The sequence below is a fragment of the Theropithecus gelada genome, chromosome 20, assembly GCF_003255815.1.
Source record: "Theropithecus gelada isolate Dixy chromosome 20, Tgel_1.0, whole genome shotgun sequence".
Classification (NCBI taxonomy): domain Eukaryota; kingdom Metazoa; phylum Chordata; class Mammalia; order Primates; family Cercopithecidae; genus Theropithecus; species Theropithecus gelada.
Window position 1 is genome coordinate 25,724,875 of NC_037688.1, and position 12,023 is coordinate 25,736,897.

The 12,023-nt window shown below is 51.9% G+C and overlaps 1 protein-coding gene across 1 annotated transcript in view; it reads left to right on the plus strand.

Moving 5' to 3' along the window:
• Positions 1-12,023, plus strand: part of PSKH1 (protein serine kinase H1) — a 39,567-nt gene that overhangs the window by 19,114 nt on the left and 8,430 nt on the right. The window lies entirely within an intron of this gene.

A 12,023-nucleotide genomic window follows, 5' to 3' on the forward strand; every position in this document is an offset into this window, starting at 1 on the left:
CTGCCACTGTGGGCCACTGGAGACCATGGTAATAACCATGTGGAACGTGCCTCACAGTTGTACCACCAAAGAGCAGGAACGTGAGTTTCTTTCTTTCTTTCTTTTTTTTTTTTATCCACCGACTCCTGTACTTCATGGGTTGAGAATTTCTTTGAGGGCACTAAATCCCTGGTGCTTCTGGGCTGTCCTGATACCAACTAGTGCTAGAGAAAGTCTTTAGGCAGAGAAGCAGAGAGATGCAGGCACTGGCGGTGGGAAGCTGTTGCCAGGCACCAAGCAGTGTGCCACAGCTGCAGATGAGCTCAGAGGTGGGCTGAAAGTATGTGGGTATCTGCATCTGCTCTGTGGGGCCCCAGCCAAGCTAGACTGAACATGCCCATCTCAGAAAGCAGCTTCTCATCTCTGTCCAGTTTTGCCACACAGTGAGGACCTCATGTGTCCAGATCTGATTTTTTTTTAGAAGAGAAGCCAGAAAATCTGATCTTTTATTTTTTGAGATGGAGTCTTGCTCTGTTGCCCAGGCTGGAGTGCAGTGGCACAATCTTGGCTCATTGTAATCTCCACCTCCTGGGTCCGAGCGATTCTCCTGCCTCAGCCTCCTAAGTGGCTGGGATTACAGACCTGGGATTACAGGCCCGCACCACCTCGCCCAGCTAATTTTTGCATTTTTAGTAGAGATGAGGTTTCGCCATGTTGGCCAGGCTGGTCTCGAACTCCAGACCTCAGGTGATCTGCCCGCCTTGGCCTCCCAAAGTTTTGAGATTACAGGTGTGAGCCACTGCACCCGGCCAGAAAGTCTAATCTTAAAATGTTAGAATATTCTGATTTACATATTTAAGCAGCTTCTTGTGCGCCAACAAACAGTAACCTGCAGGTCAGATTCAACCGCCAGGCCGTCAGTTTGTGTCTTTGGATCCATTGATAGTCCTGATACCTCCCAAAATGTGTGAGGTTTCAGCACCGTTGGGAGCCGAAGGAAGGTACAGAAAAAGTGAGGGCTGATTGGTCCTTAGGAAGGATGCTGACTGGGTAGAAGACAAGGCTGACCGTAGGAAGCAGCAAGCATGGCAGCTGGAGCCTAGTGGTGTGCTGGGAAGGCTGTGAAGAAGAGAGTATGTGTCAGCTTTATGTGGGAGGGAGGTGAGCTTGGCAGGATGACAAGATTTTGCCCAGGCAGTGAGAGCTCCCTCTTCTAGGGGGCTCCCCATAGAGTGTTTCTCTCAGACATGGACCTGCTGAGGTGCTGTCTGTGCCTCTTGTACATCTTCTGTAGAAGGGAAGGAGCTCTGGAAGAGCTCCCTTCTGTGGCCCAGCTTTCCTCCCAGGGGTATGGGCTGGGCCCTCTCTGGCCCCAGCCAGCATTTCCTTCAAGAGTCACCCAACAGCTGGCCAGGTGCGGTGGCTCACACCTGTAATCCCAGAACTTTGGGAGGCCGAGACAGGTGGATTACTGGAAGTCAGGAGTTCAAGACCAGCCTGGCCAACATGGTGAAACCTTATCTCTACTGAAAACACAAAATTAGCCAGTTGTGGCAGTGGGTACCTATAATCCCAGCTACTCGGGAGGCTGAGGTAAGAGAATCACTTGAACCCGGGAGGCAGAGGTTGCAGTAAACCGAGGTTGTGCCATTGCACTCCAGCCTGGGCAAAAAGAGTGAAACTCTGTCTCAAAAAAAAAAAAAAAAAAAAAGGTCACCTAACAGCCTCACGCCACTTACTTTGCCTTTAGCACTTGAGGTCCTGTGCTGTATCACCTTCCCTGACAGCTTCCAGATGTGGCTTTGGGATCCATTGAGGACTTCCTCCTGCTGGGGAGGGGGTTGGCATTCCCTAGGGGCATCCCCATGTTATGCCTCTCAAAGGTGGCACAAGGAAGGGAGGGAAGCTTTCCTCCTCAGGCTGGCTCTGTTGCAGGCACAGGGGATGGTGTGTGTTTGTACCACTTTTAGGAGATGGTTGAGTAGGAGTCAGGCAGGTGGTGAAGATTTATACCAGTAACTGGGATCTGTGGGCCTAAGGGTGAAGGGGCCACTGTAGACCACCAGGTGCTTACTGCAGAGTGGTCAGCCTTGTGGAGAACTCAGTCCTGGCCCACTGTCATTCTTAGGTTTTAAGTGGACAGGTGAGTTCTGCAGAAAATCTGTCACATGCTTATAGCACTGGGCGATAAATGGGACCATACTGGTACTGAATGAGAGCCTGCGAAGCCAGAGAACAGTCCCCAATACTCAGTTAAAAGTCAGAAGTGCCCAACAGTGAATTAACTATCACACTCGGGACCATTCCAGTCTAATTAGATTTGATTCAGGGTTCAGATAATTTGGTTCCCAGCATCATCATGGCAAGTGTGAGCTTTTGGTGTCTATGGAAGGCACTGGGAAGTGTGAGAGGAGCAGGCACAGGTGGTGACAGAGGGAACAATTTAAAGACGAGCCCCTTGATCCTGATGATGATCCCCTCAGTAACGTTGGGGCAATGCCCTGATGTTTACTTGGTTGTCAGATATGGATTGGCCATCAGGTTGGCACAGTCTGTAGCTATAAACTGGAGATAAGAAATCCTCTTCCAAGGCTGGGCACGGTGGCTCGTGCCTGTAATCCCAGCATGTTGGGAGGCTGAGGTGGGCAGATCATGAGGTCAGGAGATGGAGACCATTCTGGCTAACACAGTGAAACCTCGTCTATACTGAAAATACAAAAATTAGCCGGGTGTGGTGGCGGGCGCCTGTAGTCTCAGCTACTCAGGAGGCTGAGGCAAGATAATGGCGTGAACCCGGGAGGTGGAGCTTGCAGTGAGCCGCGATGGTGCCAGTACACTCCAGCCTGGGCATGAGTGAGACTCTGTCTCAAAAACAAACAAAAATAAATCCTCTCCTAACTGGGCGTGGTGGCTCACACCTGTAATCCCAGCACTTTGGGAGGCCAAGGCGGGAGGATCACTTGAGGTCAGGAGTTCGAGACCAGCCTGACCAACATGGTGAAATCCATCTCTACTAAAAATGCAAAATTAGTCGGGCATGGTGGCACATGCCTGTAATCCCAGCTACTTGGGTGGCTAAGGCAGGAGAATCGCTTGAACCTGCGAGGCAGAGGTTGCAGTGAGCTGAGATTGTGCCATTGTACTTCAGCCTGGGCAACAAGAGTGAAACTCTTGTCTCAAAAAAAGGAAAACAAAAACAAAAAAATCCTCTCCCAGACTGGGCATGGTGGGTCACATTTGTAATCTCAGCTGAGGCAGGAGGATCACCTGAAGCCAGGAATTTGAGACTGCCTGGGCAATATAGTGAGACTCCATCCTAAAACAAAACAAAATAAAACAAAATTTAGCCAGGTGTGGGCACATGCCTGTAGTCCCAGCTACTCAGGAGGCTGAGGTAGGAGGATCACTTAAGCCCAGGAGTTCAAGGTTGCAGGGAGCTGTGAATGTGCCACTGCACTCCAGCCTGTGTGAAGATGGTGTCTTGCTGTGTTACCCAGGCTGGAGTGCAGGGGTGCCATCTTGGCTCACTGCAGCTTCCATCTCCCAGATTCAAATGATTCTCTTGCCTCAACCTCCCGAGTAGCTGGGACTACAGGCACATGCCACCACGCACGGCTAATTTTTTATATTTTTAGTAGAGATGGGGTTTCAACATGTTGGCCAGGCTGGTCTTGAACTCCTGACCTCAGGTGATCCGCCTGCCTCAGCCTCCTAAAGTGCTGGGATTACAGATGTGAGCCACCACACCTGGCCAAGACCCTGTCTTAAAAAAAAATTGTTTTTTTTTTTTAAAGCCTGTCCTGGTGTTCTCTGATACAGCTATAAAAGCATGCCAGGTTGCTGGCAGGAACTTGAAGGAGGTGCTGCCTCTGCTTACCAGGAGACTGTCTAGCTGTGAAGTGAATGGCTAGAAGGAGTGATTGCTGGGTCCCATTCTAGCGATGTCTGTCCTCACCTCCATGCAGAAACATAAAGAGAAACCAGGGCCCTGCCAGGGAGTGGCAGAGGCTGGTACTTCTCAGACACCTGATGTTCATGCACATCCCCTGGAATCTCGTTAAAATGTAGATTCTGATTTAATAGGTCTAGGTGGGGCCTGAGGGTCTGCATTTCTAACAAACACCAGGTGGTGTTGATAACATTGACCTATAAGAACATGCTTTAGGAGTGGGTTTTTAGGCAAGTGCCTTAAAAATGGGCTGGGGTGGTCAGGGACAGTCTTAGAGAAGAGGGAACCTGGAATTTGGAGCATGGCCGTGAGGAGTTAGACGAAGAAAAAGGGAATGACAGCCACAGAAGTATAGGAGGGAGAAAGCAGGAGGCAGGCCTGGGGGCAGTGGTCTGAGGGACAGGTTCATATATAGCTGAGGTCCATCAGAGGACCCTGCAGGGCACGTGGGAAGTTCAGTTGTCCTGATAGCAGGCTCTGGAGAACCATGTGAGGTTGTAGCTGAAACTGAATGTTTTTTTTGTTTTTTTTTTTGGTATGGAGTTTCGCTCTTATTGCCCAGGCTGGAGTACAGTGGCGTGATCTTGGCTCACTGCAACCTGTGCCTCCTGGGTTCAAGAGATTCTCCTGCCTCAGCCTCGCAAGTAGCTGGGATTACAGGCATGTGCCACCATGCCCAGCTAATTTTGTATTTTTAGTAGAGATGGGGTTTCTCCATGTTGGTCAGGCTGGTCTCGAACTCCCAACCTCAGGTGATCTGCCTGCGTCAGCCTCCCAAAGTTCTGGGATTACAGGCGTGAGCCACTGCTCCCGGCCTGAATTTTTTTTTTTTTCCTTTGAGACGTAGTCTCGCTCTGTCGCCCAGGCTGGAGAGTGGTGGCATGATCTCAGCCCATTGTAGCCTCCACCTCCCAGGTTCCAGCGATTCTCCTGCCTCAGCCTCCAGAGTAGCTGGGATTACAGGAGTGTGCCACCATGCCCGGCTAATTTTTGTATTTTTAGTAGAGACGGGGGTTTGGCATATTGGCTAGACTGGTCTCAAACTCCTGACCTGAGGTGATCTGCCCGCCTCAGGCTCCCAAAGTGCTAGGATTACAAGTGTGAGCCACCACGCCTGGTGAAACTGAAATTTTAAGATAGATCTGGGAATGTCTGAAGTTCGAGAAGCTGGTTGTGTTCTGGGAGCTCTGCATGGTGCCAGGCTGTTGAGGGCCCAGCTGGCAGAGGGGAGCATTGAGCTTAGCCCAGGAGGGAGGGAGAGAGATTTCCCAAGATGTGCTGACAGAGGAAAGACTCTGCTACAAGCCTGTAGGTTTGCCTGAGTTCCTGATTCTGGCAGTTGTTGACCTGGCAGTTTATCTAATTGGAGCTTGCACAGTCTTGCTAATTGGCTATTGATTACCTGAGGGTTGGAACATGACAAATGGGGTGGGGAGTGGATTCCTGCCCAGTCCTACTGTAGCTGAAAGACTGGGTCCTTAGATTCTGCTTGCTGCTCTGCTGGAATCACAGGGCAGGACTCTGCGGCTCACAGTCAGTGAGAGAGAGAGAGAGAGAGAGTGTGTGTGTGTGTGTGTGTGTGTGGTGTGTGTGTGTGGTGTGTGTGTGTGTGTGTGTGTGTGACTGCCCTGCCTTTGCTCCTACTACGCTTTACCTGGAGCTGAAAAGCATCAGTTCCCAGCTCCAGAGGCAAATCCTGGCAGACTCTGGTGGCCCTAATCTGTGACCGGGAGCTTGCCTGACCCCAAAAATCAGATTCTACCACCCTTTGTGGAGAGCTCTGGGTTGGGAGGGATCAGTCTGGGACATTTCCTGGGGGAGGGGTCCTTATCATGAGATCAGGCTCTCTCAGCTGGAGACCAGTCCAGCAGACCCTCAGGCCCCACAAGACCTAATAAATCAGAATCTACATTTTAACAAGATTCCAGGGGATGTGCATGGACATTAGGTGTCTGAGAAGTACCAGCCTCTGCCACTCCCTGGCAGGGCCCTGGTTTCTCTTTACTTTTCTGCATGGAGGTGAGGACAGACATCGCTAGAATGGGACCCAGCAATCACTCCTTCTAGCCATTCACTTCACAGCTAGACAGTCTCCTGGTAAGCAGAGGCAGCACCTCCTTCAAGTTCCTGCCAGCAACCTGGCATGCTTTTATAGCTCTATCCCAGGACACTAGGACAGGCTTTTTTGTTGTTCTCCTGGCCACTGCCCACCCACAAACACACCTGCACACACCTGGGGAAAATGCAAGAGACGTGAAGGCCTGTTCTTCCTATCCATGGAGGTTGAGATTGCCTGGGGGTAAGGAACTAGAATAGGGAATGGTCATAGGATGAACCTGCATTGGCAGGCACACGTGAACACAGGCCTTGGCATAGAGCCACTGGGCCTGGACAGTCTGCAACGTGGACTGTGGTGCTCAGGTCAGGTGGTTGGGCCTTGACCCCACCCACTCCAGCCATCTGTCCTGTATGTATGATAGGCATTTGCCCTTAGGAAGGCCGTGTAAGAGAGCAAGGCTCTGCTGGGATAACCTCTGAGAGAGAGAGTGTGCCATGGTGAGGGGGATGTTGCTGTGTGAATGAAGGACCTCCGACGCAGCAGCGTTTGGAGGTATGCATTCCTCACCAGCGAGTGTCTCATGGCGCTTGATGCCTTTCTAGGGGCACCTTTCCTGTTCACTGATCCGGTAGAGTGCTGTCCCTTGTATACCAGGCCCGGTCTGGTGTGCCTGTTTCCTGTGGGCTCTGTCCATGCAGCCCCAGTTCTCTGTAAGGCTCAGTGGCTTCCATGGACTTGAATAGAAAGCTTCCTGCAGAAGATGGGTTTTGAGAAGGAGGAGGCCCAGAGAAGGGAGCATTGCTGAGTGCTCCAGAATAAACAGATTGGGAGTGACGGAGCAGAGGTTGAAGAGGCTGGGGCAGGCCTGGTGTTTGTTGTTGGGAGTCGTCTGCACTGTGGGAGGAGCCCTCTGGGTTCTGGGTAGTGGAGGAGGAAGGCAGCAGAAAGTGGGAAGGGAGCCTGGCAGGAGGAAGGCTAACTGGAGTATGGGGCAGAGCCCTAGCTCTGCAGGAGGGACATCAGCTTGTATGGGCAGACTTGGAGAGCATTCTGGGCTACCCTCTGACCTGGAGGGCATGTGGGGTCCTGCCTGCCATCCTGGCACTCCAGATCCCCCAGCCCAAAGCCTGTGCCCTAGACCCCACCCCACTCCCTGCATACCACAGGTCTGAGCCATTGCCTCTGTTCACTCTCCACACCAAGCTTCTGCCTCAACTCTTCACACAGCTCCCAGTATCGGTCTTAGTTATTTAGAAATAATGCTGCCTACTGCCATTGTGTGGTGCCTACTGAGTAGCAGACCCAGAGCTGGATGTTCTGCACCCCCCACCTCCAATCTATGACAACCCTGCCAGGCGGTATGTAATCCCCCACCTTACAGATGAGGAAACTGAGGATGGTGAGGTTACGTAACTTGGCCATGGTCTACCAGCCGGAGAGTGGCAGGTCTGGGATTTGATTCCAGGCTATCTCGGCTTCAGAGTTCTTGGCCTGTCTAGTGCTGCAGTCTGCTCTCCCTGGTATGTGTGCCTCAGAACATTGCTGGTTTCTTGTTTCAGTACTTTCTGGCTGCTGATCAGTGGACACATCTCTCCTGTCTAGCCTGTAGGGTCCTTGAGGACAGCATGTACATCAGTACATATGCTCTCCACTGTCGTGTCCAGGCTTAGTGCACAGTAGTACCTGTGTGCTGGGTTGAACTGGAGTATTTATAAGTGATAACTGGTGGGGGAACTTTCTCTTGGCTTCTCCTGAGGGAAGCACCAGTGGCTATTGGTGACACCCTGGGAAGGGTCCCAAATGTGACTGCTGGCAGGCAGACAGACTGTGCAACCTGTGGAGTGCTCCCCTCAAGGGGCCAGACTCCAGGAAGAAGCAGAGAGCCTGCTAGTGATGCAGTTAGGAGGCTGCTGGCCACAGCTGCCTGGGGGCACAGGCAGTAGGAAGACTTAAAGGCCCAGGGCTGGTGTGTGCTTGTCAACTTTTAGGGCAAATCCAAGACTCTTGGAAGAGGAGTAAATGCTGAGGAGAGGATTACTGGAAAGGAGAAATCTGAATGTTTACCCAGCACCCAGAGGCACTGGAGTGGAGAGGGCATGCTGGAAGTTGGGTAGAGACACAGGTTGGGAGAGGTACGGAAGACCTATGTGAATATGAGAGCAGTCTGAGGACACAGTCACCTTGAGAGGAGGCTTCCTATCACAGGAGGCCTGGAGGAGCTGTTTCTAAAGGACGCACAGAAGGTGAGTCATCAGCTGCAGACTCATGGTAGAGGACTGTCAGGGTCCTCCAATGCGGCGAGTCTGTGATTTACTTGACATGAAATGTGACATCCTTGATGTCAGTGCTTTTGTCAAGAGTTCTATTCCTAGAGGCAGGACAGATGAAGGGGCTCTTGTAGGATTGATATTAGAGTGATGCCATTAGGAGCTTTGCTGTGTGCTGCATTCAGCATCCTGAATTATCACCCTCCTCTGTTTGGGCAGTCTCTGAGCTGTGGGTGAGCCCAGGTGACTATACCAGGAACAGGTGGGCTTGGGTAGAAATTCTCACAGAGCCTTATGAGTGCTGCTGGTTAGGGGACAGACTACTGTTGAGAGAGGATGCCCACCTTCATGGCCACTCTGCTGCTACCTGGGTGACAAGGGCTGGTGGGAGGTGGCTTCCCAGGGGTGGGTGTCTGGTCTGCAGGTTGACCGTACATTGATCTAGGGCTAAATATACCTGAAGAGGCAGTGAGCTTGACTACGTGTAGTTCTTTTTTTTTGAGATGGAGTCTTACTCTGTTGCCCAGGCTGGAGTGCAGTGGTGTGATCTTGGCTCACCAAAGCCTCCACCTTTTGGGTTCAAGCGATTCTCCTGCCTCAGTCTCCCAAGTAGCTGGGATTACAAGCACCAGCTGCTGCACCTGGTTAATTTTTGTATTTTTAGTAGGGATGGGGTTTCACCTCGTTGGCCAGGCTAGTCTCGAACTCCTGACCTCAGGTGATCTGCCTGCCTCAGCCTCCCAAAGTACTGGGATTACAGGTGTGGGCCACCACACCTGGCCTCCCCACTTCTTAAAGTGACTCTAACATGCGTTGGGATGTAGAAGATAAAATGAGATGCAGAGAATGTGGCATGTCTCAGGGCTCTCTAGGTGACGGGACTTGGTTATGCAGCCTGGTCCTATGCTCTGACTTTATGTCTCCCTCCCTGCCCCTCACTTGCCCCCATATGTCACAAGGAGCAGCCATGTGAGCAGGGATAGGACCTCATCCCAGAGTCATGGGGAGCACTGTCTGGGTGTCTGGAGAGCAGGAGACCAAATGTATATGCTGGTGGCAGAGTGGAGGCAGGGAGGCAGGGATTGTGTTTCCTGGCTTATGCTTGGATTCTCCTGGATGCTTCAGTTGCTTGACTTTTCTCACCTTCAGTGTGGGTGGGGACTGTGATGGACCCATCAGCTCACCTCTCTTCTCACTGGCCTCTGCTCCCAGAGTCAGAGGATGGCTTTTCCACGACTCTCTCAATAGCTGACAGCACGAGCAAACACAAATCAATTTAGAATCCTTCGCTATGAGGCATCTGTCCTCCTGCCCTGCCAGCCTGCTGGGGCTGCTGCATGTCAAGTGCCGGATGCTGGTGCTGTCTGTGTGTGAGGATCCCATCAGGATGATCACATGCCCCCATACCTGGCCAGGAAGGTTCCCTCGGGAAAAGCCATCCCTACTTCACCAAAACATGAAGCGTTCAACAGATTAAGTCTCCCTCCTTCACTGCAGGAGCAGATGTCCTCAGGCTGGATTCCTGCCTGGTCACTGGGAGGTGGCATGGTTTAGGCCACTGGATGGAGGCAGTGGACCCTCAGTTGGTCACTGTGGTTGGGGACCTGCCCTTGGAGACCTCTGGCAGGAAGGCAGAGGGAAGCTCTCTCCATGTGAGGCCGGAGGCAGCTCTGAGTGGAGAAGAGCAGCAGCCCCATCTTGTGTCACCTCTGTGCCACCACTGGGCTCCCCAGAGCCCTGTCCTCTAGGTTTCCCTTTGTCACTGCTGCCGTGGTTGCATACACCCCAGAGAGCAGCAGCTTCCCTGTAGTGGCAGGAGCAGACCCACCCCCCACACTGCTGCATTCAGCCGTTCTGCTGACCACCCATAGCATCACGTCAGCCTGGGTCACAGCTGCCTTTCATCACTTTTTCCACCTCCAGCCCTTGAGGCTTTGCCAACAAAGAGCAGGGTGTGGTGGCTTGTGCTCAGAGCCATCCCTGGTGCGTCAGCAATCCCTCCCTCTCCTGTCTTTTCATTGTCTGTCTCCACCTGGACAGCACTGCCCTTCACAGGCTCTGTCGCTTCTGGGCCCTCAAGTTCCTCTGGGAGCTGCTGGGCTGTCATCTCTCCCACATTCTGACCTCTTTATTTTTATTTATTTTATTTTATTTTTTAATAGAGATAAGGTCTTGTAGAGCCCAGGCTGGAGTGCAGTAGTGTGATTATAGTTCATTGTTACCTTAAACTCCTGGGCCCAAGCCATCTTCCTGTCTCAGCCTCCCGAACAGCTGGTTCTACAGGTGTGGGCCACCATACCCGGCTAATTTTTTAGGTTTTTTTTTGTAGAGATAGGGTCTTACTATGTTGCCTAGCCTGGTCTTGAACTCCTGGCCTCAAGTGATCCTCCTGCCTTGGCCTCCCAAAGTGCTGGGATTAGAGGTGTGAGCCATTGTGCGCAGCCCTGACCTCTTTAGATCCACTCATAGCCTCCCATGCTCATCCTCCTCCTACCCCTACTGAGGTGGAGGCTTGCTCTCAATTGCATAGCATAGCTGATGGTGACTTGGTCCAGCCAGCCTCACTGGCTGTGCCCCTCCAGGCTCACCTTTCCAGGTCAGTCCTCCCATCACACAAAACCGGTTACCCTTCTCCATCATGCCTAATGTCCCTCGGTAGACGTGTGGTGCCCAGAGAGCTCTGTTCCCTGTGGCCCATCCAGTTTGGAACAGAAGGCTCAGTCACATTCATGTCTTCGTTCTTCCTGCCATCCCATGTTGACCGTCCGCTGGCCCTGAGCCAAGTCTTATATGCCTGGGGTTCCAGGGACAGAGACCTGTGGATGAGATGGTTATAGCCGCTGAGCCTCCAAACTGCTTCAGAACTTAGGATGAGAGGAAGTTTAAGAAAAAAAAAAAAAAAGACCGTGCACAGTGGCTCACACCTGTAATCCCAGCCCTTTGGGAGGCCAAGGTGGCTGGCCCCTGAGGTCAGGAGTTCGAGACCAACCTGATCAACATGGTGAAACCTCATCTCTACTAAAAATACAAAATTAGCTGGGCATTGTGGTGCATGCTTGTAATCCCAGCTACTTGGGAGGTGGAGGCAAGAGAATTGCTTGAACCCAGGAGGTGGAGTTTGCAGTGAGATCATGCCATTGCACTCCAGCCTGGGCAACAAGAATGGAACTCCGTCTCAAAAAAAGAAAAAAAAAATGCCAGGTGCCGTGGCTCATGCCTGTATCCCAGCACTTTGGGAGGCCGAGGCGGGCAGATCATGAAGTCAGGAGATGGAGACTATCCTGGCTGACATGGTGAAACCCCGTCTCTACTAAAAATACAAAAAATTACAAAAAATTAACCAGACATGATGGCACACCCCTGTAGTCCCAGCTACTCGGGAGGCTGAGGCAGGAGAATCCGTTGAACCTGGGAGGCAGAGGTTACAGTTAGCCGAGATCGCGCCACATCGCGCCACTGTACTCCAACCTGGGTGACAGAACGAGACTCCGTCTCTCTCTCAAAAAAAAAACAAAAAAAAACAAAAATCCAGGCTCGGCCCTGGGAACCACGTGGCCTCAGTGGAACCTATGATGAGTATAGATAAAAGAGACTATGCTGCAGCAGGGTTCTAAATCTGGAACCTTCCAGGGCTACTCCAGGACATTGTTAAAAGCAGACATCACTATATTGGTGGCACGGGCCGATTGCAAAGCTAGCAAATAGCAGCCTTCTCGATCTTGAGTTGTGCCCCGTCTCCCTCCTCTCTTTCCCCTCCACTTTGGCTCTG